Below are 19,011 nucleotides of genomic sequence, written 5' to 3' on the forward strand. Positions count from 1 at the left end.
CAAACCCTGCCATCCGGGAGGAGGCTCCAGAGCATCCGTGCAAGCCAGACTCTCGGCAACAGCTTTTTTCCGCAAGCCATCAAGAGTATGAACACCCTCCGGATCGTGCCTCGTCTGCCCCCGCCGACACCATGGGACAGCACAAACTAATGTGCACACACACTGGCACTTTCAGCAACTGTTTGCAGTTTAAAGTGCACTTTTAAGTGGCACTGCTGCACCAGCCACTTTCTTTCTCTCAGGGTTATTATCATCTGCCCTTGCCAAATACACATTTTATCGCACTATTTATTTCTTATTTGTTTTAAATGAATGTGCATTGTCCTTTTAAGTTTTAATGTATTTTTTCATTGCAGACTGTGGAGAACGGCATTTCGCTCCCATGTATCATGGAAGTGACAGTGAACTTGATTCTGAGACCAACCTGACCTTGAAGGCGGAGAAAATTACTCTTTGGTCTAATTCAACTACTGTACTACACTGGCTTCATTTCAAATTCTGTACTTCATTGGCCACTGAGTTTCAAGATCTCACAGACCTAAAACCCTGGTGATTCAGGAAATTGGCCAGGAATCTACCGCCATTACAATGGTCAAGACCCTTACTGAATTAACAAATCTAAACAGGGGGACGCAGAGACCAGAATTCCTGCTCGTTTTTCCTAAATGCCCTTCCTACCCAACTTCATAGACCACACAGCCACTGCAGGATGTGACAAAGCTGAAATGATCAACTACTTGTTGTATGGCAATCACCATCCTTTAACCACTGATTCCAGACACCACAAAGATCTGCATCATGAGGGAGTTGCTAAATGCTTCATTGGGCAGCAATTCAAGGTGATTCAATTTAGTGACCATCTCTCCTCAAGCAGAATTTTATGACACGGCTGAGCAATATCTTTTCCAAAAAGCGTAGATGAAAAGCTTCAAAGAGGAATATCACCTATTAAAAGGCTGGGAAATCAATCCCTCCCAGCACCTAACTCTCATGCTTTGCACCACCATATAACACAGGCTAAAACTTAATCAGAGTTGGAGGCAGACTAAAACAGGCAGAACAACTTGGTTCAAGGACAACAGGGTTAAAAACATATTGGTAAGTCATCCATACACCAAGCTGCTCATTCATCATGCAGTAGCATTGATACGTTTACACCATTGTAGTTAAATTATCTCCTAAAGGTGGACTAATGAACATTATAATTAGAAAATGTGAAAGGGCTTTTAGTTGCTCAGAAGTTACCGTGAGTTCCTTTGTGACCTTTCGGAATATTACATGCATGGCATTTTTAGAAAGCTTAAGTTGTGCACTTTCATAAGATAAGTGGTGCATCTCTGTAATGAATACTTACTGCACAATTCAACTGATAAGATGGGGTGGGAATTTGGACACAATTTGCCTCCATCAGATTCTAAGGGTTAACTGCTAATCCTGGAGGTTCACATATTTTTGCCACTCCCAAAAAAGTAACGTTCGATCAAATTCCTCAATAAATGTACTGACTCCAAAAGAGGGAGAAGACTCAAGTGCACACAAAACAAGTTACCGAGTATATTGATAAAGTTGCAGAAGATGGAACTGGACGCTGGTGTGAGGAGCAGAGGACGAGGCAGGCAGAAGGCAAGGCAAATGATCCGAGACACAAAACAGAGGTCAGCACTTGACAGAAAGAGTATTCAGATAAAAAAATTAAAATAAAAAAAAACTGCACCGAGCAGTTCTACCAGGTAAGTTTAACAATGATCTGGTGGAGAGTCGTTGCAGAGCTTAAGTTGGTATAATGTCGCTTGATGAGGTGATGGATAACAGGTACGTAGGTATTGAGCAGATCAGCGGGAGGAGCAGGGAGGCAAAGCGGCATGCCCACGCCAACACACACCACACACACACACACACACACACACACACACACACACACACACACACACGGAACAGAGAGGGAGACGGATTAGGGACGCACACAGCACACTGAAGGAAGATGGGAAACAGAAACATAAGGAAGGGACAAGGTAGACTGATGTATCCAACACAATAAATAAATGACCAAGTATCATATTTTGGTCTCAGTTGTTTAATTGGGTTCTTACTAGCTACTTTTAGGAAATCTGATGATGTTTTAGGTCATGTTCATGGAGTACTATAGAAAATTCTGAAGGGTTCACAAACGTTCATGCACTGCTGCATATAAATTGTAAATAGCATCAGGTTGCAGGAAACTATTGCTGCAGTAATATAGGCTTCTAAAGCCTTCTCTAACCATCTGTGTGAAACATATTGGGTGTGCTGCACTAAAATGGGGGTAAAGGTGATGCTACATCAAAGTAAATATAGTGCTTATGACATCCTGCAAGGCACCCATTTATGTGTGGATGCTATGTAATCTCTTCAGCAACCATTATGCTTAGTGTCTTCTACAAATTCATAATCCTCTGTTCAACTAAGGTCACAAAAAAAGAGGTAAAATTTCCCAGTCACCAGATGGGGTCAAACAAATGGCACATATATAATTCACTTAGTATGCTGATTTTTCTTCAATCTTTTAAGGCTGGGCCTTTAACAGCTTTCATCTCCCCATGTAGGAATTCAATTTCGGAGTAGAGAGGTGCTGGGGGCCTGCAATAATCACGCTACTTCAGAATCCCTTAAGCTCATGTTGAAGGCAAACTGTCAAGTGCTAAACAGAAAAACATTATCGTCTCTCCTTTTGGGAAATGTACCTGTCATTCCATATTGGCGGCATGCATATCCTGGAACAAGCTGGAAACATTATCCGTCACTTCTACTCTCCCAGCACATATCTCTTCAAAGTCAGAAATAAAGCAGTCCATTGAATGTTATACGGATCACCGCTCCGCAGCAGTGTGGAGCATGTTCTTTCTGCTTTCAACCTCTCTCCCACTCCTGCCACCCAAAAAAAGGGCTTTAAGTGTGATGCAGTATTATAAGGATTAGATCGACTGTTTAAACATGAAGGGCAAGTTTCATGCAGTCTGCAATCACACCAGATGGCCTTTCCAATGGCAAACTGCAAAGATTGAGAGGCAAATGGAAGAAGAAAGGAGAGGCAAGGAGAAAGTTTTTTTTGGCATAGCATAGGAAGAATTTCACTGTCAACAGTGCCAAGTCAACAGTGCATAATATTTGGAATTGCAGGATACACAGTTTTGGAGGACTGCCAAAAGCCCTAAAACAGAAGCCCTGCCCTGCCATTACCTTAATCTTCAATGGTGCAGTTCAGCCCTAAATTATGGCAAAGCACACTCCTCTAATTGAACAAATGCAGCGTGTGACCGATGTTAATATTGAGACACATGCAGTTTAGAGTAGGGAGTGTACCACAGGTTAATTCCTTTAGCGACAATTTACCGATGTCCCATTGGCACTTCAGACGCAATGTATTGGTAGAAGCTACAATTTACAATTGTTCCCTGAATGCCTCAGGGCATTGCTAACGAGGCGATTGCATGAAGGGACAGGTGTGTGACCAAAAATGTGTTATCTTAAAAAGAGTGAAATTTGACAATTTGCCATGTTTACCTAAGCTGAAATCTGTGAAGGTAATTTAGTGTCTTTATTATGCAAGCAAAAAAATAAAATAAAAATCAATTATTTGCTTTGCAAACAAATTTGCTCTTACAGCTTTGTTAATTTTGGTCACAGAATTGAGAATTTTGCTTATGAAACTAGACTTTATGGCTGCAAATTTAAAACCTTTGCTTTCGAATCAAAAACAATTGCTCTCAAATCAAAAACCGTTTGCTTTCAAATCAAAAACCTTTAGATGTAGTGGGCGGGTCATTCGCTGGAGACGGGAGTTTCTATTGGTGGAGTGACTCAGACCCACACAGCATGGCTGCAGACACACAACTCGCTGCCTCCAACAGCAGGGGATTGTGTGTTGAGCTACATTAGAGGTCTGCTAACGTTGTATCACTGTTTTCTGTCAAAATGCTTTAAAACTTGACACTTTGGTTATATTTCACGCTATCAAAGGTGGTCCCGTTAGCAGTATATGGTGGTAGGCTGCCCGTATTTCCAGCGGCACGTACCGTCTCCGACCTTGTTAAAGTGAACAAGATTACAACTGCAGTTTTCCACAAGTGGTGCTGATCCTTTCAGGTGACATGTACCGCTCTTTTTTTCACAGGCACAAACGTTTCCTAACAGGCTGCTCTTCATCCAGCGGGATAGGAAATTATATGTAGCCTTGGAAATACGAGCAGCATACCGCTGTGTATCCCGCTGAAGGGATCAACATGCTGATGGCATTGGCAGCATGAAATATAACCAAAGTGAAAGCTGCGCTGCCAAAGTTAAAAGCGTTTCAATAGAAAAAAAGATTATTATAACACAAATATCACTGCACGTAGTTAAACGCAGTCCTCTCCTGTCGGGTGTTTACAGAGGCAGCGGGGGGTGTCCATGCTGTGTGGCTGAAGTCAATTCACCAATAGAAACTCCCGTCTCCATCATATGCACCGCCCACTACATCCAACTAAACTCGTAGGTTTTTGATTTGAGAGCAAAGGTGTTCATTTAAGCCTGAAATTGATATGGGTTGATCAGAAATTGCTAAATGTATTATTTATTAGAAAAAAGAGGAAGAGTACTATTTACACAAATGTATTGTTAAGTTGCTATATCTATTGTTACTTGTACTGATTTCTGTTTGGCAAACATTGAAGCCAGGTTCAGAATTGGAGCTCAACTGTCTCCATCACCCTTCTAGAAATTCTGACTATAATTTTGTGTAATTTATTTGGATGGTGCGTCAGAGTAATTGGATAATTTGATATTTTTTTGCCATTCAGTCGTGATGATAATCTAATCATTATAACCAAACAGACGACACTCTGAAATTAAAGCACAATTTAGGGATTATGATAGTGTAAGTGTTTATGTGTGTGTGTGTGTGTGTGTGTGTGTGTGCAAATTGTAAGTGAATGTATATATACAAATAGTTTCATTGTGTAATGCATATGTCCATATTATATTCACATTTTTAAGTTGTTGAGATGTTGAAAAAAAGGCATAGTGCAATTGTGTATTATTGTTTTAAGACCTTAACATTTTCTTTACAGTTGATGTACTTTTTATTTTCCAAAATAGACATGCAGAATAATCAAACCAACATAAGTCATCTTTTTATAGACCAAATTTCTGTTTGTGATGTGAAGTACATATGCAAATATGGAAAGTGAACAAAAGTACAAGATTGCGTTTTTCATCTAACCATTGCTTTGTTTTAAGATAATGAGGGATATGAGTGGGGAGACACGTTTGGTTACATCGCTTACATGGTTGGGATAATTGTTTTATTGGTAAATAGGGATGTGTGGTGGTGGGGCGTGGTTGGGCTCAGCTGCAGGAGGGACTGATTGGGGGAGTGATTCAGGGACCGGTGCCATGAAGAGGCTTAATTAGCCCAGCTGCTTTCAATTACTGATTTGTCTCTCTCGCCCCATAAAGCCACGAGCAGGACACCGGACGGCTCTCAAGCCTGGAGACGCAAGGAGCAGAGCGAACGCAACAGACACTGTGTGGGGGCTTGGAGGCACGGCAGGAGAGCCCATAAGCTGTGATTGCTTAAAGCTGGAAGTTCAATACAAGTATTGTTGAACTGTACCAGAGCTGGTTTGCTGCCGTTCTTGCTGAGAAAACCCACCGTGATAGCAGACGTCTGTCACAGTATGTGTTGGAGCAAATATGGATCATTTAATGTGATCGTGGGTAAGCCAGTTTCAGCAAACGTAGTGGAAAACATTACATGTCCACGACGACATGTGTATCGATCCTGTGGATTCAATACTTCGATACTCATCAGCTAATCATTATGTATTAAATCCTTTGAAAACATATTGATAAGTACAAAACCTGGGCGGCTGCATCACTTCCAAATGTCGTTAAGTCTTTGTAAATTTGTCATATTTGTGTGAAAACAGTCCAAACATATTTAGTTGGCCCATGTCACCTGACCGTGGGAACCAATGAAACACGTGGACAGACCAAGTGAGTGCGCACTGCGCAGCCGCCTGCCGCACACTTCATTTCTGCATAATAAGTTGACTCGACGCAAGCATCGGGGAGAGACTGGAAAATGGCAGAAAGGTGGCAGTGTGGTCTGGTGCTACCTTTTCATCTTTTGATAAAAATACAGCCAGAGGCACTATTTGTGACAAAAAAAAAAAGTGCCACACAGCTGCAACACGAGTGACTTGAAACATTTTAAAAACGACACACCCTGGAAGTTTCAAGGAGGCTGAACAGAAACAAGATGATGCCACAAAATCCAAGTCTTCTACGCCACCTAGAAGAGTTTTCAGAGAGGCAAAACATCCAGGTACAGGTGGCACAGTTATTAGCTAATAACTCTTCCAAGAAAGTGTGGGAGGTCATGTTTCGGGGTGTCTGTCACCCTAAATTCCAAAACATCATTATCACAATGTAATTTTGCTCCTTTCTCTGGTTTACTTATATTTAACTGTGTGAAACCATAGAGGTACTGGCTGTCACATAGCTCCACCCACCTTTTGAGTGTACCACAACCCCCTCTTATTTCAATTATTCAACTTCCTTTTGGGATTTTAAATGAAGATGACATCCCAGCAATGTTTTTTATTACTTTTTTACTCCCTCATGATTCAGCTGTGCCTGACTGCACCAAATCTGGCTCACCGTTTCAGTTCTCTTTGCTGTGATAACAGTCTGGTGACTCAGCTCGTATTAGTGTTTGCAGGTACTCTGAAGTACCAATCAGCATCAGTGTCGGTGGTAAACCGGATTTGTCCTGCCCCTCTGTGTGCAGCCTCCGAGGCTGGTGACAGTGACAAGCGCAACTCTCTGTGAACTCTTGGTGACCGGAAAAAAAAAAAAAAAGGCGCAGAATCAATGCTCAGCACCTCGTCACGCTGCTGGCGTTCATTAAAACAACTATAAGAACACGCTGTGAAAAAAGAACACTTTGGTGGACACAGTACATAGTTGCAGTGGTGGCAGAGTGTCAGCCGGTTTCGGCACAAGCTGACTGGTTAAAATGAACTCGAGATCTACGCCCAGTAGGATGGAACGACTGCAAACAATTCTCTATGGAGGGTACCCAGACCCATATTAAAGAATGAAATTAGGTCGGGTTTGAACCAGATTAACTGCTAAATAGTGACAACTGTTTTTCATGGCCTTCAAATCCCTCCATCGAGAAGGTTGCCCTCATCTTCCTTGCTTGCCACACAGCACATCAGGAAGAATAAAGCCGTCAACATTAAAATCAATTTTGATGCCCTCTTTGTCATGGAAGACATTATATTCTTCCAGTAATCCAACTCGACGAGCATCCATGTAAATTATGTTACACAGCCCCGAATAAAGGCAAAACTGTCTGAATTCTATGTGAGCAAGCGCTTTCAGTTACAGACTATTAGGTACCGTGTGAAGACAGGAATGGCAGCAATCGCAGATTGGGGTTTCACAGCTGGAGGGGGCATTCAGCAAAAGACGGAGGCATTCCATCACATGTCCATTTTATTTGAACTGTTAGAAGAAAGAAAAATAATATCCTTTATTAAGGTGAATTTATCCATCTTTGATGTGATCTTTCTTTGCCTGGGGGGAGCTGAGATGTATATCTTAAGTGAAGTCAGAAGGGAAAGTCTACTGTCAATTTAATCCTGGCTGGGCCGGCAGGGGAGTCAGCCTGAGTCAGATATAATTAATGTGAAAGTGGACAAAAATGCATGATTGACAGGCAGCGCACTGTGGGGAGCCGGGGGAGCAGGTTGGAACACACACACACTGACAAATTGGGCGCTTCTTCTTTTGCATATCTGACATTTTTTTATCGACACTCCAACTGTTCGTCCCCTTTACACTGGATGAGTTTCCAACAGGAATGAAGAGCACAACTATACTATATCTGACAAAATAACAAATCAAAACTGAGCATCCAGCCAAGATAGCAGCTCAGTGAGGCTGTTCTTAGTTTACAGCTCACAGGACTGTTTTCCCTAACATCAATGTGTGATATGCTGATTTTGTAGGGAATGTAACTGATATTACAACTATTCACTCACAAGCCACCGAAATTTACAAATTAACTATAATCTGAGGATGGCATTTAAGAAAGATTCAGAGAATTGTTTACAATAATTAAGGAAGCCATTTCTGTTACTAATAGTCAGTGCCAAATTATATGATTTTTTTCATGGAGTTCTCAGAACTGGTAAATCATTAATCATTAAATCATTGGTAAATTACACAGCACTTAAATGTGTTTGATAATCCTTTAGTGACATTATCAGGGCTATTTTATTCAAACTTTTTCATTTGAGCTTCCTTTCAATTTCTTTAAATTTTTGGTGGATGTTGTCTAAATTATTGGCATTACTATTTCTATTATGTGTTTGTGACCATTAGATTGAAGTCCTCTCACAACTACATTATCTCGCCCTCTGTGCCAAAGGAAACACCCACATTACAAAACTGCCACTCAAAAACAGTCACTACAGTCAACATTAAGGAACTACTTATTAAATCATGACGTTTGCCTAAAGTATAAAAATGAGTGAATTCAGGAAGTATTTCGATTCAAATTGCTAAACTTTACATTTCTTCCAATAATCTGCATTCAATAACCCATAATTTCATCTCAATAGTTGACATTTGGAAAACAAGTCTGTTTCCTCTGCAACTTGTAATCAGCCAGAACAAGCATAATGCACATAATTTATTCTTATTAGCACAAGCAATCATTAAAAGCAAATTAAAATATTATCATGGCAAACACTATATACATCCACAGGTGAACAACACTATGTCACTGGTTTAGTAAATGCAATTAAAGAATTTAAACATCTTTTGGAAAAAAGTTTAAATGATCATATTTCTCTATTACTCCCACACCTGGATGCAGTCACTCTAATATTGACGGATGTACTTTGACTGTGGGCTTAAGAACTGAATCAGACTGTGGTGATTTGTCACTGAGATACAGTCAAACTTGTAAAATTGAAATCATCCACTTTTATTACTCTCGAGTACATGCCAGTTCTGATATATCCACAAGGAATAATTAAGTGGGGGGAATGGAAATAAAAAATTAAATCACATTGGCCCATCACAGCACCTGATTTACCTCTACAAAGAGTATTGTAGAGAATACTCTGTCATAAGTGGAGATAAAACAGCTAAGGAGTGAACACTTGTTACCATGGTTACTGGAGTGACAGTTTTAGCATGCAGGTGGTCAGTATTCCCTCATGAATCATTATTCACTGGTTAGTATTCATAAAACGTTGTTGTCCTGCAGACCCGCTGTGCACTCCACTGGCTTGAAGATGTGCAAACATTATTATGAGGATTATTTGTTTCTGAAAAATAAAATCATCGCTCGAAGAGCATAAAAATGGTTTCATTGGGACACTTTAATCACATTTCAAGACCAGCTGTCTTTAATGCAATATGTCAGTGGTATGTATGTAGGACAGCAACAGGGACTTGTTCCGTAAATAGTTACTCTTGTGATCAAAATCATTATGCTGAAGCTCAATTCTAGGGCTGTTCTGTAAATAGTTTTCTAATAAATGTAGGAATTTTTGATCAACCCAGACATTTTTTTTTTTTTTTTGGGTGGGGGGGGCAGTTTGGGTTTTTTATGTGTTTCTGAATAAATCAAGACTCAGCATGAAAACAATGTCATCATTAATTTAAAATGCGAAATTTAAGTACAGTTTTGAAGCTCTTAAACGGTATGTGAGGATGGAAAGTTTCCCCCGAACACCTGTTCATTAACGAGGCTGAATGACAGCTATAAGTGAATGACAGCAACATTTGACAGCTGCGGTTGACAGAGGAGGATCGCCAGCGAGCATCAACGAGTTCCCGTGAGGAAGGAAATCGCACAGCTTTTAAATCCAATTCCCATCAGATGTGCTGCACCTGATGGGAATTGGACCAAGCTATTTTCAAGAATATTTCACTGCGCCGGGAGATGACAGCCGGGTCTGAAAGCAGCTCGACCTCCGAATCTGACAGTAACGACTCATGACGGTAAAAGTGAGTCGGAGGATGGCGAAGAGTAAGATATTCCTGTCATGACGGACCCGATGATAGCCCACAATATCTCGGATTATTGTTACATAAATGAGGATACCGTCAAAGAGGTTGAGGCAGCCCGGGGATACAAGTGTAACTGTAAACTCCACAACGGCGGCGCCTGTTACAAGCTGTTCATCCCGGAGGACGTGATGAGAAGAACGGGACCGAATGAAAGAAATGAGTAATGATAAGTGTTGGCGAAACAATGTTTTTTTTTTTTTTTCTGTTTGTAAACATTTTTAACAATCACTAGAGTGAGGCTAAAATATTGTGTATATATAACTGGAGTCTAGGTGTAGGCCAGCAACTGAGATGTGTTTCACACACAGGTGTGCCTGTGTCTTAGGTGTGGCGTGTGTGTGTGTGATATTCAATAACATAATGAGGAATTTGTGTGTAGTGGTTCATTCACTAAAAGAATCTTACTGAAAATAATCCAGTTATTATTTTGTCACCACAATGTAATTTTGAGTATAGTTTTGAAATAGCCTAAATAAGCGTAATTTCTAGGAGACAGGGTGACTGTGATAGACACATAATGTGACATCGTTTTAAATATATATATATATAAAAAAAAAATAGGCTAACGTACAGTAAAAGTATAGGCTGTAAAATCTTTTGATATCAGACAGTGAATATAGTTTATTAATAGGGACTGCATTGATGTAGAAATGATCAGGCCTCATTTAACAATGATTCAACATGATTTGCCAACTTACAATCTTTGTGATTACTTGGATTTTCATTTTATGCTATGCCATTTTGTAGATGAAAAACATATGGTTCTTCTTGGGAAGATCAGCTCAGCTCCCATATGAACCTGTCCAACGATACAGTGTGTTCCAAGAGAAGCCAGCAGAAAGAGCGACAACACCAGAGGACTACCTATTCCTTGATGGACACCAAATATACCGGGAGACCAATACAGCCTTAAGTGCACGTACATTACGTGCATATGGTATCTTTAATCCAATCATCATATTAATTTTTTATTACATCTTATCTCAAAACAAGCTCACCAACCTTATAAAATGTTATAAGCAACATGGATTGGCACCAAGAATAAAAAGGTATGGTGGGCGTGTTTTGAGCAGGAGGCTGCTGACTGTTCAGGACATCCAACGGGTCAAACAGAGGTGTAAAAAGCTCATTATAGCCACCTGTCTACAAATTTATAACACAAACCTTGAAAAAAAAGTGATTTCTTATTTTTTCCAGCTGTCCCTCGTCTCTTCTGAAACGTCTCCATTGAGCGCGGTGATTGCTGGTCACGCTCAGTGAAGAAAGCAGATAGCAGTAGTCCAGTGGAAAGTCGCACGAACTCCCTGTCGATCTTAGAAAAACATCAACAAATGCACTAGTCGCTCATCTCACATCATAACGATGTATAACAAAGATAGATGAATGAAAAACTAGCTGTGTGGACTGGTCGAGGCTTTTTGAAGGCTCATGAGCATTAACAACTTATTATCTGAGGTTCTTAGAAACCTCCTCTGTTGTGACATGATATACTTCCACCAACATATGGTGTTAAGCTCAGGCTTTGATAGAACCATGTTGAAAGAAAACGCCTGACTTTAATTTCACTGTAGAGTTTCACATACTTTTGTTACTTGTGGATATGTTATATTTTTCTCAATAAATAATGGCCAAGTGTTATTTTTTTTTTTAATCTCATTTGTTTAATTACATTATTTTTCTTAACGTTCAGGCCTTGCATGCAAATTCTACACAAACTTCCAAGCACCACAGTATAATACCGAGAAGCTCAGACACATGACAAAAAAACCCAAGAAGAACTATTCTTTTAGGGGATGATTGACAAAAAACAACAAGGGTTATCCAGAGCAGATTTTAAATGATTTAGGTTATTTAAATGATAAGCATTCGAGACTGATACAACAACAAAGAGCAAACCATTTTTTTTTCTTCGATATTTTAGTTGTTCAAAGTTCAATCTATCTGCAAACGAGCCTGAGGGGAATAAAAGCAATCACAGAAACTCATCCTTCATCTGTCAGTATCAGGCACTAGTTTCTCTTTTCTGATTGTGTTTGGGTCAACCTTTTCCCAAAGCGGCTTAAGGGTCACTGTGTATGAAATAAATTCCCTATTTTAATTTACAGGTGGTCGGACAATGAAATAGATTTTTGCCATATCTTAGAAATGTGGTGGTGTTTCAATTCGCACCTTCTCCTTGTGCTTTTGCCCACAAATAAATGATGATGCCCCACCTCTAACCTCGAATGATAGAATCCATTCATTGTCTTTCTGTCTATTTGTGACTTCTTGTAAATTTTTGTCCTTTTTTAACTGTGATATTAGTCTAATCTGTAACCCAATCTACATAACCCAATCTGAAAATTATGTGTAACACCCTAGTTATTCTTTTAGCCTGAGCCAGAATTGTACTCAACATAAGCCTGTGCTTTAACTAACCTGCAGAGATGCAGTAAATCATCCTCGTATCTCTGAGTGACCACATCTTACTAATGGCCAGTCGTTTCTGCAGGCTGTTCTTCATTCTTATTGCTTTATTCCAGGGTTTTGCATTATTTTGTTCTGTCAAGACACTGACCATGTTATTATTCATCATAATGATGATGATGATGATCCTCTCACTGCACAGATACAGTACTTGTTAACTGTAGGGCACTTATTCATGTTCTTTATTAAATTTCTTTCATATACTTTAGATCCAATGTTACAAAAATGATTCCAACTGGTTGATTGTAAAAAAAGTTCAAATGTATATAACCTGGTGTAACTTAAATGACACGGCACAAAGCTACGTATTATCAGGGTTCTTTATTTCTTGGCTACTCTCAGTAGAACCCGAACATTAAAACTGCTTAAGAAAGACCTGGGCTCTGATAATGTACACAGACAAAATGAATGAATAAACCAGGGAGGTAAAGAAGTCTGTTTAAAGTGTAGGTCAAGAAACCTGACTTTAATGGAAAGATCTCTGAAAACAATGTTAGGTTGAATTTGAACGATATAAATATTAGAGTCATTATGAAAGTCATCGTTGATGGTATGTGTCTTTTTGAAAGAAGCTGAGGGGTTGGGCTAATTATTCTGTCTGAGAGCTGTCCATTTATTGTGAAGCTGTCCCTGTTGGGTTTGCACAATGCTACTGTAGTCCTAAATTTCAATGGATTAACAAATGTGGTTGGTAAGAGGCAATGAGTGAGATTTCCCTTTTTCATGATGTTACTGCATTCCAAAGCTGTATACATTGTCTCAATTGACTTACTGCGGGGTGGGTCCTTTTTTTTTTTGTCCTTCATAATTTTTTGACCTTGAGTTTTCTCATTTTTCCTGAGTAGCAAAGGTAATCCTGTGACTGGCAGTCAACAGGAGATGTATGTGGTTTTGTTTACCACAGCAAACATGCCAAGCAAATATACCAAGCAAACTCCCCAAATATCATTGCAAAACTGAAATGTCTGCAGGCTTGTGGGTGTAAAATGACAGATATACCCAACTTCCCCATCTTCATTGTGTACATTTGCTAATTTTTGAAATTATTTTGAACAAATGCTGCCATAACCTGACTTTTAGTCTCAAGTCAAGGTCACACTACACGTACACTTCTCATAGGCCCTGCTCATACATGGCATTATCATGTGTCCTGGGTGATCTAATCACAAGTCAACAGCTCTAAGTACGTCTGTTAATACCAAGCATAAAAAGGAGTCTCCACTTGCAGTTGGGTGACCATTTGTGATCCGATCTCACTCCGTTGCTCAATATGCAATTAAATATATCACGCAAATAAGCACCAGTACACACAGGATAATATGTGAGAGGGGTGGAAGCAACAGCCAGTTAACAAAAGGAGACATCCTTCCTCCTTTTAAAACTCTTTTTTTTATATGTTCTAAATAATGAAGTATTCCATCCATCCATTCATTTTTTTTACCACTTACCCATGTTCGGTCATGTTGGCAGGTTGAGCAAGTTAGCCCATCCCTCTCCGTGGCAATATTTTCCAGCTCCTCCTAGGGGATCGCAAGGAGTTCCTAGGTTAAATGAGATATACAGTATTATCCCTCTGGATCTTCCCCGGGGTCTTCTACCACACATGCTTGGAAAATCTCCAATGGAAGGTGGCCAGGATGCATCCTAATTAGATATCCAAACCACCTGAACTGGCTCCTGTCGAGATGAGGGAACAGTGGATCTACGTTGAGTTTTCGCCAGATGTCGAAGGTCCTTACCCTATCTTTAAGACTGAGTCTGGCCATTCTGCAGAGAAAACTGATTTCAGCTGCTTGTGTCTTCAATGTCATTCTTTCAGTCACTACCCAAAGGTCATGACCATATGTGAGGGTCAGACCATCGATCCACTGGTAAATAAAATGGTTTGCCTTCTAGCAAAGCTCTCTCTTCACCAAAATGGCCCCCTGCTTTACTGATACACCTATCAATCTGCCACCCATCCTACCCCCACTCATGACAAGACCCTGAGAAAACTAAACTCCTTCAATTGGGGCTGGAACCCCACCCCCAAACCTGAAGGGAGAAACCCACCATTTTCTGTAATAAAACCACTTTGAAGAGCTGACTCTTATCCCGGTCACTTCACACTTGCAACTGCAAAGTGCCCTTGTGTAACAGGTGTTAGTGGGGCTTACCCATAGATGACACACACAGGACTGCTTTTCCATCCTTTATTTTGGTTCCTGCCAAGGACAAAGATCCCAAATATAACGTTGTCCTTTGATTTTGTCCTGCACCTCCATATCTACATCCACAAAATACGATTTAAACAGAGAAATAGCTGCTCGAATCTTGCAGAGCTACATAAAGGACGCTTTGTAAAGCGGGCTGTGGAACAAAAAATGGTGCAGGTGAACACAGATTCAAATCAAAACATCGCCAAAGACATGTAAAAAGACAACAACAAAAAGGCTGAGGAGAAAAATTATATTCACGGTGAACAACATGCACCAAGGTTTAGAAATTAAAATGGGTCCATTTACGACCAAAATAATACTTCAGCGTCACCAGCATTTCTTCATACAACTCGCCTCAGCAATGCAGAACGGAAAAGTTAAGGAAGGAGCCATAGAAGCCCAAGAGGTAAACAAGGGCGGTGCGCAGCAGTGACACTTCTGCAGGAAACAGAAAATAAAATCAGCTGAAACAAATAAAATTAACAAATACAAATAAATATTTAATGATAAATAAGACATACAAGGGAAAACTGATTTTAATTAATTTATATGAATAAAATAAAAATAAAATTTGAATCTAATTTAACGAGTAAAATGAAAGTATAAATTAATTAAATAGCATTTTTCTTTATTCTGTTACACGGTAGTGCAGGCTGAAAATTACAGTCTGATGAAGCTAACAAATAGGATTGGTGATAAAGTACAACCCGGGTGAAGGCCAACATTGATTGGAAATGATGTTTGATTTTCTGCTGTGAATACAGACCCAAATCTCACTACAGTTGTATAGGGAATGAACGGCTTGTAGCAATGACCCTGGAACCACATACTTCCACAATACCCACAACAAGATCCAGCAGGGATCCACAAAGTCCACATAACACATAGACATGATGTGCAAACTTGATCCCTCAAGTAACCATGCAAGGGTAAAGAATTGGTCTACTGTTCTATGGCCAGGACATAATCTGCATTCCTTTTCTACAGAATTAGTTTGACAGTCAGTCTGGGCATGTTTTCTGGCACCCGAGCATAAGCTTCCCTCAGGAGGCTGAGCACTATCACACTCTGATAATTGGAGAGCTTATTTATGACTTATTATTTACTTAAAATTGACTGAAGTTCAGCTTTATTAGCCAAGCATGAGAAACCCTTATAAAAAATTCCTTCAAAGTCTTCACGATAAAATTAGTCTGGTCAGTTATGTTAAACTGTTAAAAACTGCAATTAGACTGGTTGACAGAGGCATACAACTGTGAGCGGGAATTCTAGTTATAAAGAGTTAAAGAGCTAGAAGAGACTTTACTACACAAATGTGAAATGACATAGTTAATTGACAATGTTTTGATAACATATTTGGCGCAGGACGTGGGCAGCACTGTGTCTGCAGAAATGCAACCATAAGGGAGGTGGAAACTTAGTAATGCCAAAAGCCTGGTTGCCAAACATTAGGGAGACAAAATGAGAAAGAACTATTCATTTGGGACAAGCGCCACAACAAACCACCAAATATGCAGTACTTAGTTGAACGTAGGACAAAAAAACATAGTCTGCTGAGAATTTAAAAGGAGATAGCTATCAGATATGTATCTGAACAGTGTTTCCCATACATTGCAAATTTACTTTACATACAGATAGTTATTGATACTCTTATTGATACCGCTCTCCATAATTTGGTACAAAATATTAAATAAATACACAATGTAAAGATGAGATGAGATTTAACTGACTTTTTTTGGCTGAAATTATTTCAATTGCTTTCTGAGTTTTCTGTATATACAATAAGTGAGGAACAGGGATGGATATTTTTAAGATGTTAATGATTCTGCCCACACAGCAAATTTACATATTTGGAATAAACTCCCCAAGTTCAAATCAAGTCTATTTGCTTGTACATGTGAGACCACCGAATACACTCTCAAGCAGAGGGAAAGTAACTCTTTTCTAGGAGTTGATCTTTTAACACTTTTCAGGAGTTGAACCTCAACTCTTTAGGAGTTAAAACTGGACTCCCATGAAGAGTCAAATTTTACTTGAACCTTGAATTGTTTGAATGTGAGCTCTTTCACAATGTTAATAGTCAACGCTTAAAAGTGTGTATGGTTTGACATTCATAGAGTTAAAATTTCATCACACTAAAAAGGTTTTAGGTAAGACTGACTACAAGATAACAACATATTCGTCACATTTATATTTAACAATTACATGCAGTGTGATTATATGCAGTGTGCAGCAATTAATCCTGCATGAAAACTTTGTGTAACAAGTTACAAACTAACCAATGTTTTAATGCGACTGATTGGTATATATGTTACATTCCTACCTTTGTTATGTGGTGGGTGTTTTTCCAGGACCCAAATGCAAGCTCACAGACTCAAGGTTTTCAAGTTCCAAAAATACAGTCTTTATTGTCCACCGAAAAAACAAACAAAAAACTACAAACCAAAATGTGGCACCGAGCGTGTCCACTTTACGTCCAGTCGGGAGGGCAACTCAACCGACAGCTCCAGGGGGACACGGGTAACAGGGCAGCCAGCAGACCAGCGGAAGGGACGGCGTCAACAATCTTCCAAGCCGGGAGGGCAACTCCACCGACTGGTGATTTTGACGGGGATATCCGCAGGAGACACAGAGGCCGGAGGAACGGGAACAGGTACAGGACTGACGGAGAGCTGACGGGGAGCAGACGGAAGACGGACGGGTGGCTAAACAAAAATGCACCGACAACCAGAGTTGTGCAGGGGCAGGTTACTTATAGTCTGGGGAGGTGATCAGGGAGATGCAGCACACCTGCAGGTGGTGATCAGGGGTGAGTGGCTGCATCTGCTGGGACTGGTGAGGGGCGTGGCCACGGGAGGTGAGTGGCGTGGCCACAGACAAAGACAGGGGACACAGGAGGAGAGGTGATCGGGGGCAAAACGGAGGACAAAACTGAACTCCTGACAACCTTGTACATGTATGGTTTTAAATGATAGCCCCATTTTATTTACTTCATTGAAATATTCATAAAATATTATATAATATATATAAATAGTGTTTACACATACACCCACGTGATTTGTGATTACGTCCGCCATCTTGTTTAACTTATTGTTTACACACACACACACACACACTGGGAGTCCCACAATGCGAGATCCATATTCCTGATAGGTTTTATAGATAGATAGATAGATAGATAGGCAAATAGATGTAGGTAGATAAATAGATTGACTTTTTGATTGATTGATTGATTGATTTTGAGAGAGAGCGAGTGAGATAGCTGGCTTAGGCTAAGGCAAATTTTTTGTTGAATGCCCAGGAAATTCTGGCAATGCTCCAATAATTGAGTGAGGGAGAGTCGGATGGGGGAGAGATGGAGGAGTTGAGTGAGGGCGAAGGTGAGGGTTAAATCACTGACCCCTCATTTTCACCGGATGAAGACTTGTCATCTGAGGATGAGGAGCCGACCCCCAAAAGGCCCAGGCTTCTGATGACAGAAGAGGAAACCCCCACCTTTTCCACTTTAAAGCACCCCTCAGAAAACGTAGGATCAAATAAAAGGTATTCCTACAAACGCGACGCATTCATAGTCAGGGAGAAACATAGACGTGGAGGACTTGTGGTCCATAAAATGGGGCCTTCCCTTTTTTCAGCTCCACAACGGAAAGGAATTGGTGTCGGGGAAATAATGCCTCCAGTTTGACAGAAAAGACACCAGGCGCATCCGTCTGTCCACTGGCCAGTTTGCCCTGGGCAGTGAGGTGTGGGACAGGCTGATTCAAAACAGCACTCCCTGCTATAAACCGGATGCAGATGTCACCATCGATGAACAGTTGTTCATCAAAATCGTTTCCCTGTAAATTTTAGCTGGTATGCGGCACGCTTGAAAAATAGCCGGCGGGTCTATTTTATAAATGACGCGACGCACACGACACGCACGTCTCAGCGGTCAGTGCGGCTGCTCTCATCCGTCAATATGGACGCCGAAATGAAATGAAGCCTCCCTGTAACAGGTGATGCACACGCCACGCAAGGCACTGTGTTCCAGGCCTAAGGCTTCATCCGTGCTCCAAACAGTTTTTCACCTTATGAGCTTTCTTAAGGGCCGAGATGCTTTGTGATTAACTTTTATCTTTACCGAGATCTACTCTTAACTTGAAGGGGAGGTCCTTGCACAAAGACCTAATTCTACTCTTAGATTTTCATCATCAGGATTACATCTCAGTACTAGGAAGCTCTGTGAATATGGCCC

Source organism: Embiotoca jacksoni, unplaced genomic scaffold (assembly GCF_022577435.1).
Source record: "Embiotoca jacksoni isolate LCO1_2020_lvr unplaced genomic scaffold, fEmbJac1.0.p SCAF_1, whole genome shotgun sequence".
NCBI lineage: Eukaryota > Metazoa > Chordata > Actinopteri > Embiotocidae > Embiotoca > Embiotoca jacksoni.